Source organism: Psammomys obesus, unplaced genomic scaffold (assembly GCF_907164565.1).
Source record: "Psammomys obesus unplaced genomic scaffold, mPsaObe1.curated_primary_1811, whole genome shotgun sequence".
Taxonomy (NCBI): domain Eukaryota; kingdom Metazoa; phylum Chordata; class Mammalia; order Rodentia; family Muridae; genus Psammomys; species Psammomys obesus.
Window position 1 is genome coordinate 5,030,440 of NW_026596057.1, and position 16,676 is coordinate 5,047,115.

The 16,676-nt window shown below is 36.9% G+C and overlaps 1 protein-coding gene across 2 annotated transcripts in view; it reads left to right on the forward strand.

Annotated features, from left to right (window-relative positions):
• Dcaf6 (DDB1 and CUL4 associated factor 6) overlaps nt 1-16,676 on the forward strand; it is a 97,322-nt gene that overhangs the window by 45,416 nt on the left and 35,230 nt on the right. The window lies entirely within an intron of this gene.

The window sequence follows — 16,676 nt, forward strand, 5'->3', positions numbered from 1 at the left end:
TGCACTCTTTCTATCCCCAGATCATCATCATGTTCTAGGAGCAGTGATCTCCTTAGTCCTTTATTGTGCCAGACTCTTTTTGCCACTTTCTTTGTTTTTAACTCTTTTTTTTTTTTAAGATTTATTTATTTATTATGTATATAGTGTTCTGCCTGCATGTACACCTGCACGCCAGAAGAGGGCACCAGATCTCATTATAGATGGTTGTAAGCCACCATGTGGTTGCTGGGAATTGAACTCAGGACCTTCGGAAGAGCAGCCAGTGCTCTTAACCTATGAGCCATCTCTCCAGCCCTGTTTTTAACTCTTAAGTTCTGTTTTTTTTATTTTTTAATTAGGAAGATCTTCAGCTTAAATACTTCCCAAGTGGCCCCATAATTATCTTAGAGTCCCCTTTCTTTTCCACTTTTCCTAAAAAGTTGCATTTTTTAAATAAAACCTTGTTTGCTTTATAAAAGTACCTATTAAACACAAAGACTTTTTTCATTTTGATTAATTCGTTTGTGACTTCTTTTTACTAGGCTGTTTTCAAAAAGATAGGACATTCATTGCCTATTGAGTCTGTAATAAGACTATCTAACCCCACCTCCACCCCCACCAACAGTCTCTAAGAATGCAGTAAGAATATTATAAAACATCAAATTGTTTTTAAGGTGGCATATGTTTATATTTTAGTCTTTAGAATTTTAACCCTACTTCATTAGCTGTTTTTGTTTTTTTGTTTTTTTTGTTTTTTTTTAAGGAAAGAGGTCCTTACACTTTGAATCCTCCTGTATGAGCATCTGGAGAGCTGTGATTACCTGTGTAGCCCACTCTCCCTGACTATTAGCTTTTGGTATGTCTGATAAACTATTCTCTTTGAGGAGAGTCTTTTGAGATAATATCTCATACCCTAGCTAGCTTTGAACTCTGGGTTCTCCTGCATTTGCTCCCAAGTGCTGAAATGATAGCCATTCACCACTACCCAACAAGATCTCCACAGTTAACCACATGTAGGAAACAATCTGTTTAGTTTACCAGTCCTATCATTTGGGGTCCATGTTTTTGCTCTACAGTTGTAGGCTGTATAAGGCTAAATATATATATTTTTTGCCTTGTTATAAAAATATTTTAAGATAGCTTATAGAATTGTTTCTAAACTCTTGTTATAAAGATAAATGAACAAACCAGGATAGCTAGAACCTGGCTGGATAAAAATCAGATGAGGGAGAAAAAAAATCAGATGAGGCACAAGTGATGGAGTGATACGAGATCCATGGTGAGGACAGTGTCTCTGGAGCACACTGAAATGGGCTTTGTTTTTCAGAGCAGAATTAGAAGTACATGGAAGACTCAAGTGGAATTTTAAGTTGGTGGTGAACCTTTCCTTATGTTGGTGCTTCTTCATCCCGTACATTCTTGAATTTTATTTTAATTGCTATATCAGAATCCTTGAAACCATTTCCTGTGTTTGTAGCTCAGACATTGTGATTCTCTACACATTCTTCTATGGATCATTTATCAAGACTTTTTTAAAAATGTGTTTATAAAATTACATATTTAAAAAAATACATGTTTGCCAAATACATCTGTGTGCCATTTTTTAAAAAATATATCTGTGTGCCAAACTGAGGAAACTGCTTATCAGTTTAAAATTTAAGTATTCCAGCGTAAGTACAGAACATTACAGTCTCTCTCGGCGATGCTTGGATGTCTCCTCTTTGCCAAAATAACTTTGCTGAAGCTGAGTGTTTCCTAGGCTAGACTTGGGTATGTTTGCATTTTCTGCATCATTTGTAAATATTTTCCATGTTAGAAAGCTTAGGGCAAGAGAGTATTTGCAGTTTGTTTTTCTTCTTTTCTTCCTTTGGTTATTTTTTTTTTTTTTTTTCACTCAGAACCCCTTTAAAACTATGATTAGAGAATGTAGTAATCTTGGATTAAATGGTGATTTCAGTGCATACAAAATTCAGTTTGGAGCGGAGATTCTCTTGAGACTGGAGTCACTTCCAGTTAAAGAGATCACTCAGACTGCATGAATTCCATTATCAGAAGATAAGTGGCTAGTAAAGTCTGTATGTGAGTTCTTACAATCATCACACTATATTTAGCTTTATAGAAACCTCACTGCTAAGTTACTGAGCTATACGGTTACAGTAAGGCAAAAACTTCAAAGCCTGAATAATAGTTATGTGGTAGCTCCTTGAAATAGGATCATGCCAGACCCAAGACAGGAAGCAATTGGAATTGGAAGAAAAACTGAGAGCCAACAAATAAAATTCCCCTGAATTAGATAGGAACATAATCCATTGTTCAGGATGACCTGAAGGTGTGGGGTGAAGTGAGAACTAGGTAGCCCTTTCTTGGCTCAACTGTCAGTGTTTGTCTTTTTCTTCTGTCTTAATGAAGTTAATCCAGTTAGGGAGAATAGCAAGGAACCTTTGAGAAGGAAATGAGACTAGAATTAGCAGTTTTCACGTGAGATTTCCTATAGTAGTGCTCAGGGGTTTGCTGACTGTTTGATTGTAAACATTTAAACCAAAATATTTATTGTATTACCTTTTAATTTAGTTTTATGTTAAGAAAAACTAATTCTCCAAACATTTATTTGCATTTATAAATTATATATACTTACATATTTTTAATAGGATATAATATGAGTCTGTATAGCTCTGCTGTAATATTCCAAGCTGGTAAGTGGAATTTACTTAATCATCAGATTAAGCAAATTATCTGTTGACAATTTTTTTCCTTATTAATTACACTTTATTCACTTTATATCACCCCTGTGGTTCTTTCCCTCCTCCCGTCCCAATCCCTCCCTTTCTCCACCCTCTGAATGCATGCCCCTCCCCAAGTCCACTGATAGGGGAGGTCTTCTTTTCCTTCCTTCTGATCCTAGTCAATTAGGTCTCATCAGGAGTGGCTGTGTTTTCTTCTTCTGTGGCCTGGTAATGCTGCTTCCCGCTCAGGGGGAGGTAATTAAAGAGCAGACTAATCAGTTCATGTCAGAGACAGTCCCTGTTCCTGTTACAATGGAACCCACTTGGATACTGAACTGCCATGGGCTACATCTGTGTAGGGGTCTTAGGTTATCTCCATGCATAGTCCTTGGTTGGAATATCAGTCTCAGGAAAGACCCCTGTGCTCAGATTTTTTGGTTCTGTTGCTCTCCTTGTGGAGTTCCTGTCCTCATTTTAATGCAATATTACTTAGCCTTGGGATGACTTTTTTTTTTTCCCCTTGTAAATTAATCTAAGATGGGAAAAACAACCTTACTTAAAATTTGACAGAGTATTCTTTAAATACCCTTCACCAAATGGAGTACATAAGATCAAGATAACTAAACCTTGCTGTCCTGGGTCATAGAACGTTAATGCATTTACCTACATCTGCTACTGTTTTCCATATCACCAAATGGCTCCAGACCTCAATCTCTTTCCCTTCTCTCTCTTCCTCCTCGTTCTTACCCTTTACCCTTGTTTCTCCCTCTTCTTTGACCACTATGTACTCTGACTATGTTAGCGTTCTTTTTAGTGTAAATGACAAACCTTATGACTATATAATCATATTTAATGGTGTTGAAGGCATTAGTATTATATTGACTAAAATATAGGGTACTAAAATATGGAGTGTTTTAAAAGCCATTGTTTAACAGTGTTTGTCCTCCTTGATTCCAGTAGGTTTTCTAGGAAGAACTAACAGGGGAAGGTTATTGATGATACTTAGATTGCTCACTAACTCTTTTACTTTTATTGAAAATGGGGTTTTTGTTTGGTTGGTTTTTCATACAATACATCCTGATTTTGGTTCTCCTTAGTTGATCTCTTCTAGTTCTTCTCTACCTCCCCTCCCATCCAGATCTACCCCCTTTTTGTTAGAAAACAAACAAGCATCTAAAAGATAATAGTAAAATATAATAAAAAACAAAAACAAGCAAATTGGAATAGTATAAAACAAACAAACTGAAGGAAAAGAACCCAAGAAAAGGCACAGGGAATATAGGCACAAAACCCACTTGTTCACACACTCAGTAATCCCATAAAAATGCAAAATTGGTAACCATAATATATAAAACAAAGGAACTGTAGGGTAAAAAATAGAAACAAAGAAACAAAGATAAAAATAAAAAAATAAAAAAAAAGAAAGAAGGAAGGAAGGAAAAAAAAAGTCCTGACATCAACATTATGAGAGAAACTGCAAAGATGTCACTGACTTCATTTTCTGTTGGCCATCTACAGCTGGGCATGCAGCCTACTCTTAAGAGTAGTTTGTTTTCCCAGTGAGACTCCCTTGAGGAAAACTAAGTTTTCATTTGCAATTATCAATTGGAGATAGCTTCAGGGGTGGGGATGAGGCATGTGCCCACTTCTCCTTTCAGCCCTGGGGTAGACCAGTGTAGGTCCTGTCTTAGTCTCTGGGAGTTCCTATGTTTGTCAGTCCTGTTTTCTTTAGAAGGTGTGTTTCTTTGGTGTTCTCTACCACTCTGGCTCTTAGGCTCTTTCTGCCTCCTCTTCCAGAGGTTGCCCTGAGCCCTCATGTGAAGGATTTAGGGTTAAGTATTCTGAGGTGTCTTGACTTTCTGCATATTGTCTGACTGTGGGTCTCTGTACTTGTTCCCATCTGCTGCAGGAAGAAGCTTCTCTGATGATCGCTGAGCCAGCACTGATCTAGGAGTCATTTATTGCTACACGCCTTTAGTAGAATGGTAGTAGTTGGTCTCCCATAGGCCCTTGAGCTGTCTGCTCTCAGGTTGTTGGCCAGCCAAGCAACCTGGGTGTGGGTTCCATCTCGCGGAGTGGGCCTTATGTCAGATCTGATATTGATTGGTTACTCCTGCCAACTTTGTGCCACCTTTACACCGGCATATCTTGCAGGCAGGACACCATTGTAGATCAAAGAGTTTTTAGCTGGGTTGCTGTTGTTTCTCCTTCAGTGCCATGTCGACTGTTCTTGATACTTCCAGTATCAAGAACACTAACCAGTAGGGGGGAAGGCTCTAAGTAGGCACCAGCCTGAATTCTCTGTGTTCAAAATGTTATGTAGGTTTTTCAGCATAGGGCTTTGCCATCGGTTTGTGGAAAGCAACCTATAGTCTTTGCAACAGCGTTGGTTGTATGGAGGTTCACATGGAACCCCTTTGGCCAGCAACTCAATTAGATATAACCCAATCCCAGTACTGGAAACTTCATTTGTTGAGAATTGTGTATTAGGGGCTCTGTCTCCTCTATTATTTGGTAATTTTATTTAGATTGTCTTCATATATGTATGTATATGTTTTAGGAAGCTTCTGCTATATTATTTTTCCATACTACCACTTAAGTAGCCCTAAGTTTTAGTTGTCTCTCCCCATATTCTTCCCCTTATTCTCCTCTTCTCTCCCCGTCCTTGCTTGATCCTCCTCTTCATCCATAGCTGTGTGTTCTATTTTTCTTTCCTCGGAAGATCTACGTATGCCTTCTAGTTCCATATTATATACCTAACCTCTGTGATTCTATTGATTGTAGCTTGCTTATCATTGACTTAACAGCTAATATCCACATACACGTGAATGCATACCTAGTATCTGTGTTTCTGGGTCTGGGTTACCTCATTCACAAGAAATCGTTCATTAACTCTAAATTAGCTGGTTCAAGGCAATTCTTTATATCAGAGGCCACATTAATAAGGGATTAATGACTCTAGCATCCTTGGTTCCCTAAATAACAAAAAAATTTGCATGAGAGGCTGAAGTGTAATTTGCTGTGAGTGGATTTGCATAAGTAATTTACTAAGAGGAATTATGTGTTTGTCCATTGTGAAATTTGCCACTGAAAGCATCCTCCGCATATTCTTTGCCTCTGATGCAGTTTGTATTCCTCTCCAAAACTAATTTTTCTCCATGTCTTTGGTGTGTTCAGTAATACCTATCCAACATTCACCTACTTCTAGTCATGGTATAATCTTTTCCTTCTCCTCAATTAAACATTTTAGCAGTATGGACATTCTTCTCCACAGGTAAAACACACAGAGTTTCCTTTGATTTTTCTTCCTCACCATCATCTAACTTTCTCCCCTCTACTAACATTCAATACTTCTGCAGAGTGTATATCTATCTTTTTCAACTTCATGGTCGCCACTTTTCCACCTGCTGTAGTCTGGTTCTGGCTTATATTAGTAACAGCTTTCATCAGTGTAGTCATTTACTTACACAATACAAAATGCAGCTGTGAAGTCCCTGCCAGTATCCTTTTCAGGAGTGTTTTAGAACATGAAATGCCCTGGCTGGCTCCATCCTTTGGCTGGTTTCAGCCTATGGACATACTTGTATCACTTTATCTGCAATACTCTGGTCAGTCAGTTGTGCCTACCCTGTTCCAGGCTTCTGTTTTTCCTCTTAACACTGAAGTTCCCCAGGGCTCAGTTCTTACCTGTCATCAGGAGCCATAAAGTTTCACCACAAGTGAAATACAGAATTTCATCCAAATTCCAGATTTCTGTGAGGAATCCTTGACTCTTGTATTCAGTCTCTGGCTAATTTCTCCACTTGGACAGCCGTCAGTTCTTTCCAGAATGACTTGCTCTTTCTTTATTCTTCACGGTAGCAAACAACAGCCTCTTTCCCTCGTGCCTGTGCCTTCTCTATTCTGTGTCTGGACATGAGCAAATATGCTGCCTTTATCTCTCAGGTCTCCCACGTTTCCCCTGAGCATTTCCCTTACCCATTTCTCCTCCTGGAAAGGCTTCTTCATGATAGCACGTAGCGTTCTTCCTCATGTCTTTCTTTGATGCCCGTGATTAACTAGCACCTTAGAAGACTTTCCTAAGGACTGCTCACAATACACTGTTCCTTTCATCTTCCTTGCAGGCCTTCCATACTAGTTTAATTGTAGTGGTTCCCCCGGGGGACACAGACATGCATAGACCTGTGAATGTGTGTGTATTCACAGATGTCTATTTTCCCTCAGAATGGAAACTCCATAGGGATAAGGATTATTTTGCTTAAATGTTTTCTTGTCCCTGAAGCCTTATATGTACTAGATGTATAACTACCTCTTTGCAGAATTTTATGTAATTTTTCTTTTCACCTGGGTCATATCCTCAGAAAGATTAAGAAAATATTATATAAATCTTTTTGAACCAAAGTAGAAAAGATAAATGACAGTTCTGACATTAAAAGGAACTTTTTTTAATGAACAACTTTCATTTTTAAAAACTTTAATGAGTTCTGTTTTCAAATATATAACTATTATATTGAATTTTAATTTTAATTGTTACTTGATTGAATTAGTAAAGTAACTTACATTTTTGTTAAGATTATTTGAATTAATTTTTATAGCTGTTATTTCAGTGTTACTTTTCTATACGAAGAGAGGAAAATGGTGACTGATTGCATGTTTAACTTGGAATCGATGGGCTGAGTTTGTAGTGAGTGCAGTGATCAAATATGTGTCCAGGTCCATATTCAATCCCTAGTACCGTAATATAAAGTATCGTAAAACGAGATCGTGCTTTGCTTATGCAGGGTCTCATCTTCATTAATTTGATTATTTATATTTGTAGAAATCATGTGTCTAATTCATCGTAATTAAAGAGAAACATTTGCTTGTATGTATATAATCTGTTTTATAATTTAATGACTGTTTTTATCAATAAGTTGTTTTGAGTATTCCTCTTTGAGGCATGTCTTATTAAAAATTTCCCTTTTAACTGTATAATCAACTTTATACTATTTTTTTCTTGTGTTACTTTCTTCTTTCTTTTCTTGTCTGTGTCAGAGTTTTTAAGGGGGCCTGAGATAGCTTTGCTCCGTAAGCGCCTGCAGCAGCTGAGGCTTAAGAAGGCTGAGCAGCAGAGGCAGCAAGAGCTAGCACAGGCCCAGCGTCAGCCTTCCACTTCCGAGCAGTCTCCTCACGAGGGCTCTTCACGGGACCCTCGAGCTTCAGGTTATTGATGTCAAGTGTGCTTAAGCAGTTTCTACAGTTGTTTTCTAACACTGCTATGTGTAGTCCAGTGTCTCTCCTCCCATTCAGCTGGGGAACTAATGTGCTTGAAGCTTTTCCTTTTCTTCCTGGCAAATATAATGGTGTTCAATATCTGCTGCTAGCAGGGACAATTGACGGAAACATTTTCCCTGAGATACGAATATACAACAAGTCTTTATTTTGCTGGAAAACTATTTGTAAAGGGGAAGATCTTTATTACTTTTAAAGCTGTTGAACTACTTTCTAATAAACCCACTGGATTTCATGCCTGCTTTGAGCTTTTTGTAGAAATTTCCTGTGTGCCAAAATGAACCTATGCTTATAGACTCTTGGCTCTTTTTTTGTTTGGGTGTGTATGTAGTTAACCAATATTTTTACATAGACTTAGTAATTATTTGGCCATATTAGCATGCACAATCAATCATTTCCTTCTGTTATTATTTGATTTTTTTTTTTTTAGTATTTTCTTACTTATCACTACTAAAAATTTTCGTATGTAGGGCAGCAAAAGTACTTTATGGTCTGTTTTCTGTTCTTATGCTGTCAGATTCTGATACTATATACAGTAGCAGTCAGTAGCACTTGAATTGTTAACACTCCAATTCTATTACTATCCCTTGAGAATAATAAAAGATATAGCAAGGTACTATATATCTTATTGTATAGGTAATACAGTAGGTGTTAAAATGTTCATCAAGGAAGAAGAATGTGTCCATATTCTTACATTAATGAACTTACAATACTTAATATATTTTGCTTTGCTCACCCTAAAGAGTAGTTTGGGTGCTAATTACTTTGAAAACTCTGATTTAATTACTTGGAATTAATCTGTTTATGGGTAGAATTTGTACTGTTTATGAGTAGACTATGTCAACTTTTATTTCAAAAATATCTGTTCTGGCAATGGTAACCATAACGTTGTGGTAATATATAATAAGTTTGAGCCTTTTTAATATAATGTCTTTAGAACAAATTTGGGACTTGATTTGTTACTGTTCCATGCGATATTAATAGAAAGAAAGTCAGGTAAAAATGCCTTTGTTTTTTTTGCTGTGTAGATATTTTCATGTACTTAAAACTAATAATTAACATGGAAATAATGGTATATATTAATAAAAATTTACAATAAATTCGTGCTATATACAGTACGATAGCCCAAAATGTTTTTAAAGCAAAAAAGAAATAATGAGACACAGAAACCAATAAAAAGGAAAATAAAAGTCCTGATAGATGTGAGCATCAGTTCTGTCTTTCCACTGTGTAGATTCTGAGGGCTGAACTAAGAGTGCTAGGCTTGGAGGCAGTCACTTTTAGCTGCTGGGCCATCTTGCCAGCACCTTATAGACATAGATATTTTTAAGATACCAAAATTTATCAGTAACAGGTCAAGTATTAAAGTGAATTTTGGTAGAAAGCAAAACTATATGAGGATGAAAGTGTACATTGGGAGTGTTAGAAAAGTAAGTTGAGGCTTATAGCCTTTCATATGAAGTTCCAAAAATTTGAAAATTGAAGCAGGTTTTTTTGTTTTGTTTTGTTTTGTTTTTAGTGAAAAATTGACAATTGTGCCAGGTGTGTGGTGCACACCTTTAAACCCAACACTCAGGATGCAGAGGCAAGGGGATCTTTCTAAGTTCAAGGCCAGCCTAGTCTACATAGTACTTTGTAGGCAAACCAGTGTCACACAGTGATACCCTGCCTCAGAAAAATAAGTAAAGTGATTACATGTGTTTTGTAAAATAATAGGATGCTATTCTCCCATCCCTCAGTATCATTCTAATTAAGTTGTATTTAGTTCAGAAGCCGATTTCCTGCTGGTGGTAATTGTGAAATTAAGAAACATTCCTTAAAAAAAAAAAAAAGAAAAGAAACATTCCCTTTTCTTTCTTATTAAACAATGTGTTAGACCTCTAAGGCTGTACACATGGTCCAATATTTGAAGCCCTCAGTGCTTTCACTCTGTACAGTGATCTCCTCACCTAAAAGTGAAATAGTTTATGTTTTTGTCATAGCATTTATGTAAGGTGCTCTGGTCAGTTTTTTTGTTTGTTTGTTTGTTTGTTTGTTTGTTTTATTCTTAGGTAATGGTCTGTTACTCAGGAGGTCCTCAAATTCTCTGTGTAGCCAAGGATAACTTTGGACTTCTAATTCTGTGTCTGCTCCCAAAATGCTGCCACCATACCCAATTTCTATAGTGCTGGAGACTGAATCCAGTCCTTCATGTGTATATAAGCAAGCACTCTTCCAATGAAGCTGCTCCCTCCTTACCAGTAAACCTGAGTCTGTAGTATACCTGCTGTTCATTTGCTAGTACTGCTTTTGTCTCCTCTGTGCTTACATGTTCTAGAGATGTTATAGTAACTAAGAGCCTTAGAAACTGTTCATGAAGGACAGCTAATGTCTGTTGTTGTTGTTGTTTTTTGTTTTTTGTTTTTTGTTTTTTGTTTTTGTCTATTAAGCTTTGCTTATGAGGAAAGATGAGTTGGCTTAATGCAGAATTCATTATTTCAGAATATATATGTTATAAAAATATAGAAGGGAAAATTTTAAATTTAGCAAAAAGATAATTTTAATTAACAAACAATTATTAAGACCTTATCATAGGGCCTGGAGAGATGGATCAGTGGTTTAAAAACTGGCTGCTCATGCAGAGGAGCTAGGTTCAATTCCAAGCATCCATACTGTGGCTAAAAGCAGTCTATAACTCCAGTTCTTGGGGGTCCAACATCCTCTTCTGGCCTTTGCAGGTACCAGGTATGCATGTGGTTCACATAAATACATGCATACAAAATACTCATACACATTTAAGATAAACAGAAATTTCTAAAAGCTCTTATACATACAATTTTGTTTGTATTAACAGTAATTGATCCATTTTTCTCATAATAGATGTTACTACAATCAGGATAGAAAGTACCAAAATTAGCTTTACTTTTTGTTTTCTGGGGACAGTGCTTAGGGAAACGCAGAATGGTCCTTCCAGCATTTGACATACAATCATAAGCTTTGCTACAATACAGCCTCTAACAGTGCTGGGCTCTCCTAACCCCTAGTGATGATTGCTTTCCTCTATACTGGGAAGGTCAGGAAAGCACGAAGGGGTGCACATGATCTGTATCCAGGTGAAGTTCAAGGCATGTGTGTTGTGGGACCTAAGTCCTCATCAGATTGTCTAAAAGAAAAGAACCTGTAGTGGTTCAGTATGCCTGCTGTATTACAGATCGAGTGTGCTTTCCTTTATTGAGGAGCAGAAAATGTTGAGGGCCAAAGCCAAGAGTCAGAAAGTGAAGTATAACATGAAGCTTATAAAAGTCATAAAACCCAAGGCTTGTTCTGTTTTGACAAAGGTACCAAAATTAGTATATTTTATTTTAGTCTGTTAGTTTCTTATATATAAAAGGTATATTTTTTTGATGTGTTTTGCCTATCAATAAATTATGAGGGGCTAACAGGTAAAGAAGGTAGAGGGGCCAGTGGGTAAAGGAGCTGGCCACAAAAGCCTGATAACCTGGGTTTAATTCCTAGACCCCACTGTAGAAAGGAAAAGCTGACTCCTGAAAATTTTCCTCTGACCTTCTGTGCGCTATGGTATGTGTGCCCATACTTAAACAAGTACCATCTATTTAAAATAAGTTATGATACAACCAACAAAAGGTACTTCCATTGTCTTTCCACTTATTTAAATTTCTTTTTTAAGATTTATTTATTATTTATACAGTACTCCACCTGCATGTATGTGTACACACACTAGAATAAGGCACTAGATCTCATTATAGATGGTGATGAGCCGGCATGTGGTTGCTGGGAATTGAATGCAGGACCTTTGGAAGAGCAAACAGTGCTCTTTAACCATTGAGCCATCTTTCCAGCCCCATTATTTACATTTCTTAGCTATAAGATATTCAAAAGATACATGGTTTAGAATGAAGAAATTGTAAAAGTGTATAAAGCTTCTGAATTTTTCCATTGTCTGACAGATATTTTTTTTTTCTCTTTTTAAAACATAGGACTCAGGAGAATTCTGTGAAAGGCTAAGTATAGAATGAATCAACAATATCTAGTTTCTATATGAAAGTTAACAACAACTCACTTTGCAGAAATAATAATTTAGTTTTAGTAGGATCAGATGGGAAGGAGCCAGACTGTACTTACCAGTAATGACAGTGTGAGAGAATACCATCTTATTTATGGTCTATTTTACTTCTTCAAAATGTCTTCAAACCAAGACCATTTAAGGTAGACAGCCTTGAGGATTCTGAATGAGCTGTTTGTGCATTTATTAAAAGAATGCCCTGAATAGCTGCAACAACGGCATTCATTATATGACTGATTTAAAGCCGAGGTCTTTTTTTTTTCCGTTTCAGGTCCCCTGAAGTCATGGGTTGCTGGCTCCTGCTCAGAGTGACAACTACTGGTACTGGCCCAACCACCACAGAGCCCCACTGGAGCATGGAGCCAGCCTAGAGAGGGTCAGGTAGGAACTGTTTTTTCACTTTATGGCACGGTTTTGCCAATTGGAAAAAAAAATAACTTTTATACCCCAAAAGGGTGTAAAACATTGATGATTATTTTTGAAAAAGGGCTTTTCAAAACTGAGCCATATTGGAAAAAATCAGCATTTATCCTATCCTGTGCAGGCAGGCTCTATTTACTATCTGCTTCTCCACAGTGCTCTGATCCATCTGAGATGGATGCACTAGTTCATGTTTTAGCCTGTGTACATAATTAATAAATCAGACATGATACTCAGTTCTGCAACCCTTTGTAAATTACCTTAATTGTTAAGAGTCCTAAAGAAAACAGTAGTGAATCTTAGCATTTTAATCTGTAGTTAAATGAGTATATACCCCATAGTTTGAGGAAAATTTTGCATCATTCTTTTTCAGTCAAGACCATATCTCTGAAAAGCAGGGAGGTAGTGATTGCATGAACTGACTTTTCTATATGTATGTAGCTTCCCGGGATCATCTCATTAAATCCTCAAAAGAATACTGCATCCCTTTTTATAGACGTAGAAATGAGACTTTAGACAATTAAAATAAATTGCTCAGAATTACATATTAGAGAGTAAAAAGCCATTCAAACCCAAGAAATACAGCTGAAGAAGTCTTTTATATGTTAGATTATAATTTTTTGAGTTTCTGGTTTGGTTGGTTGGTTGGTTGGGTTGGTTGTTTTTGTTTTTGTTTTTTTTTCCGAGACAGGATTTCTCTGTATAGCCTTGGCTGTCCTGCACTTACTTTGTAGACCACACTGGCCTTGAACTCACAGTGATCTCTATGCCTTTGCCTCCCAGAGTCCTGGGATTACAGACATGCACCACTGTGCCCAGTTACTTTTTGTTTTATCTGCAATTGAAAAAGTTCTGGTGTTAAAGGACTGAAGGATTTACTTAATACCAAACTGAAAATTTGGGAGAAATAGAGTAAATGACTACAATATACATAGAGCTTAGTATTGAATGAACTATTGTTTAACATTTCTTTTTTTTTTATTTAAATTTGCATTTTAAAATTTTTTCACTTTACATCCCAATAGTATCTCCCTCCCTTGTCTTCTCCCAGTCCCACCCACCCTCCCTTTTTCCCCCTATTCCCTTCCCCTAGTCCACTGAAAGGGGGAGCCTTCCTATCAAGTCTCATCAGGGCTGCCTAGGGGGAAGTGATCAACAGAGTCCATATCAGAGACAGTCCCTGCGCCCCTTACTAGGGAACCCAAATGGAGACAGCTGCCTATTAGCTATATCCAAGCAGGGGTCTCTTTATGCATGGTTCTTGGTTGGTACATCAGATTCTATAGGAATAGTGCTACCTCAAGATCCAACTATACAACTCCTGGGCATATATCTGAAAGATGCCCAACCATACAACAAGGACGTTTGCTCAACTATGTTCATAGCAACTTTATTCATGATAACCAGAATCTGGAAACAACCCAGAAGTCCTTAAACCAAAGAATGGATAAAGAAACTGTGACACATTTACACAGTGAAATACTACTAAGCTATTAAAACAAATCATAAAATTTGCATGTAAATGGATAGAACTAGAAAAGGTCATCGTGAGTGAGGTAACCCAGAAGCAGAAAGACACACATGATATGTACTTATAAGTGGATATTAGCCATATAATATAGGATAAACATACTAAAATCTGTACTCCTAAAGAAGCTAAACAAGGAGGACCCTAGGGAAGTGGCTGTAACCTCATTCAAAAGGGCAAACAGGATAGACATTGGAAGTAGGAAAAGACAAGGAATAGGACAGGAGCCTTCCACAGAGAACCTCTGAAAGACTCTACCCAGGTTATTGAAGCAGATGCTGAGACTCATAGCCAAACTTTGGGCAGAGTGCAGGCAATTTTATGGAAGAAGGGGGAGATAGAAAGATCTGGAGGGAGCAGGAGCTCCACAAGGAGAGCAACAGTTAACATTAATCTCTACCTTTACAATAATACAATTTTAAGTATTTTAAGTGTTGTTGACTTACCAAACTGCTTTTAGTAGTAGACCATGTATTCTGGTTTTTAATTTGTGGTAACGCCTTTTTAAATGTTTCATAGAAACATGGAGTAGAGTATTTGAACAGTTGGAACAATGACTTGTTATTTGCTATTCTGATGATTACTGTGTTAATATTTGGAAATATTTCTGTACTGGGAGTTATAGGCATTTATGAACACCTAGCAGCAGAAAAGCATGCTACTAAACATATTTATGTTAGAAGAAAATAATAATTCTAAAAGGTTTGCGTATTCCCAAGATTATTTGAATGCGGTAGGCAAGAGTCATAAATATTACCCTTTAAAAGATGTTGGGCCAGTGAGATAGCTCAGTGGATCAATGTCCACTAGAGTTCCATCTTCAGGACCCACATTGTGGAGAGAACTGACTCCCACAAGTTGTTCTAACTTCCGTGTGTGAGCCAGCTTAGCATGTGCATGTTCACACAGTAGACAAGCACACAAAGTAAATAAAAAGATAACTTGAAAAATATTAAAGATGTTAGAATAACAAGTAATTCTTAGAAGTACACAATTGTGACAAGCTAAAACAGTACAATGAAATGTTTTCATTAAAATGGAGTTCCATGATTGATTTAATTTAAGCTTGCTTGCTTATTGATTGATTGATTGATTGATTGGGATAGGGTTTCTCACTGTAGCCTTGGCTCTCCTGGACTCACTTTGTGGACCAAGCTGGCCTCAAACTCACAGAGATCCGCCTGCCTCTGCCTCCTCAAGTTCTGGGATTACAGCCACCGTGCCTGGCAAGCTTTATTATTTTAAATACTGTTAAGACTGAAGTACAATTTGGTGGAGATTATAGCATTGAAGATCTTTATTAGTGTGTTTTTAGTGATACTTAGGATAAGATACATTTTACTTCAAGATTTATGCATTTCATAACCAAAAAACAAATATTTGTGAACTGCATTTCTTAGTGACTTTAGAGTTGTCTTGGAGCTTTTAATTATAAAAGGAGTACATAGGGAGATGTGTAGCAAGTCCAGAGGGACAAACTGTATTTTATAAAGGACTCATCAGGAGGCTTTCCCATTGTTTATTTAATTGTTTCTGTTTTTGCTTTGAAAAGTGTAACTTCTGAAGACTAAATTGCCTGTTTTTCAAAATAGTGCAGGTGGTGATGTTAGATCTAAAATGATTAAGTGAGAAGTCATTTTAAAAAGAAAGGTGTGATAGATTAAGAAAGACACTCTCATTTCTGCTTTCCTTCTTATGGAGTAAAGACTCCTAACCATAGGTTGTGGTGAAGAGATGGTGGGTAAAAATGAGTAAAAGCTTCAGACTTTAGAGTAATTTCGTGGCTTATCAAATCTCCGAGCACACTGGTATGATACTAGACTTGAGGAATAGAAATAATAATAGTAGCAGGCTTCAGACTACAAATACAATCAAATACTGTAAATTTGGTATGAAACCAGGATTCATTGGGAAATTTCCCTTAGCTATTCAGCTAAGGATGATCTTTATGTACCACCTGTTTGGGGAAATGAAATGTCATTATGAGCATAGCTGGAGCTCAGCCAGATGTGCCTTATCAACATTCATGAAGAACTAGGTTAAAAGATCTTAGAAATTTAGGATCATTTTTACATTTGATGAAAAGCTGTGTTTGTTATCCACATATTTCCTTTTGCTGTAGCTTTACTTTGGGGCACTGGGCCTTCTCTGTGTTAGGTATCCTTTGTCCAAAAATGCTTGAGACCAGAAGTAGCAGGTTTATGGGAATATTTGCCTATACCTAATAAGATGTCCAGGGGGAGTACTAGGGACTCAGCAGGATAGCCCTTTCTGCTTTCTGTATATTTGATACAAACCTCAAGTTAATGATATGCAGGACTTTTAGTGTGTCTATGTTTTCACTGCATTCTGTCAGGTCAGCTGTGAGATTTTCCACTCGTGTCATGTCAGCACTTTAAAAAATAGGATTTTGTAGCATTTTCATTTTTGTTTGTTTTTGTTTTTTTTTTTTTTAAGACAAGGGATGTGTAACTTACATTCTCTGGTACTTTCGTTAAGGTGCTACATTTCTGTGCTGACTAGGGAGAAAGAAGAATCTGACTAAAAACATTGCTGATTATCAGAATTAAGACTTGCTAACACCAGACAAATGCCCTTTCTATTTTAATATGCTATTGTCCTTTATGACAGTGTTTTCTAAAAACTAGAACCCAATAATGAAATAAATTCTCACATAGAGACTCAGTGTGTC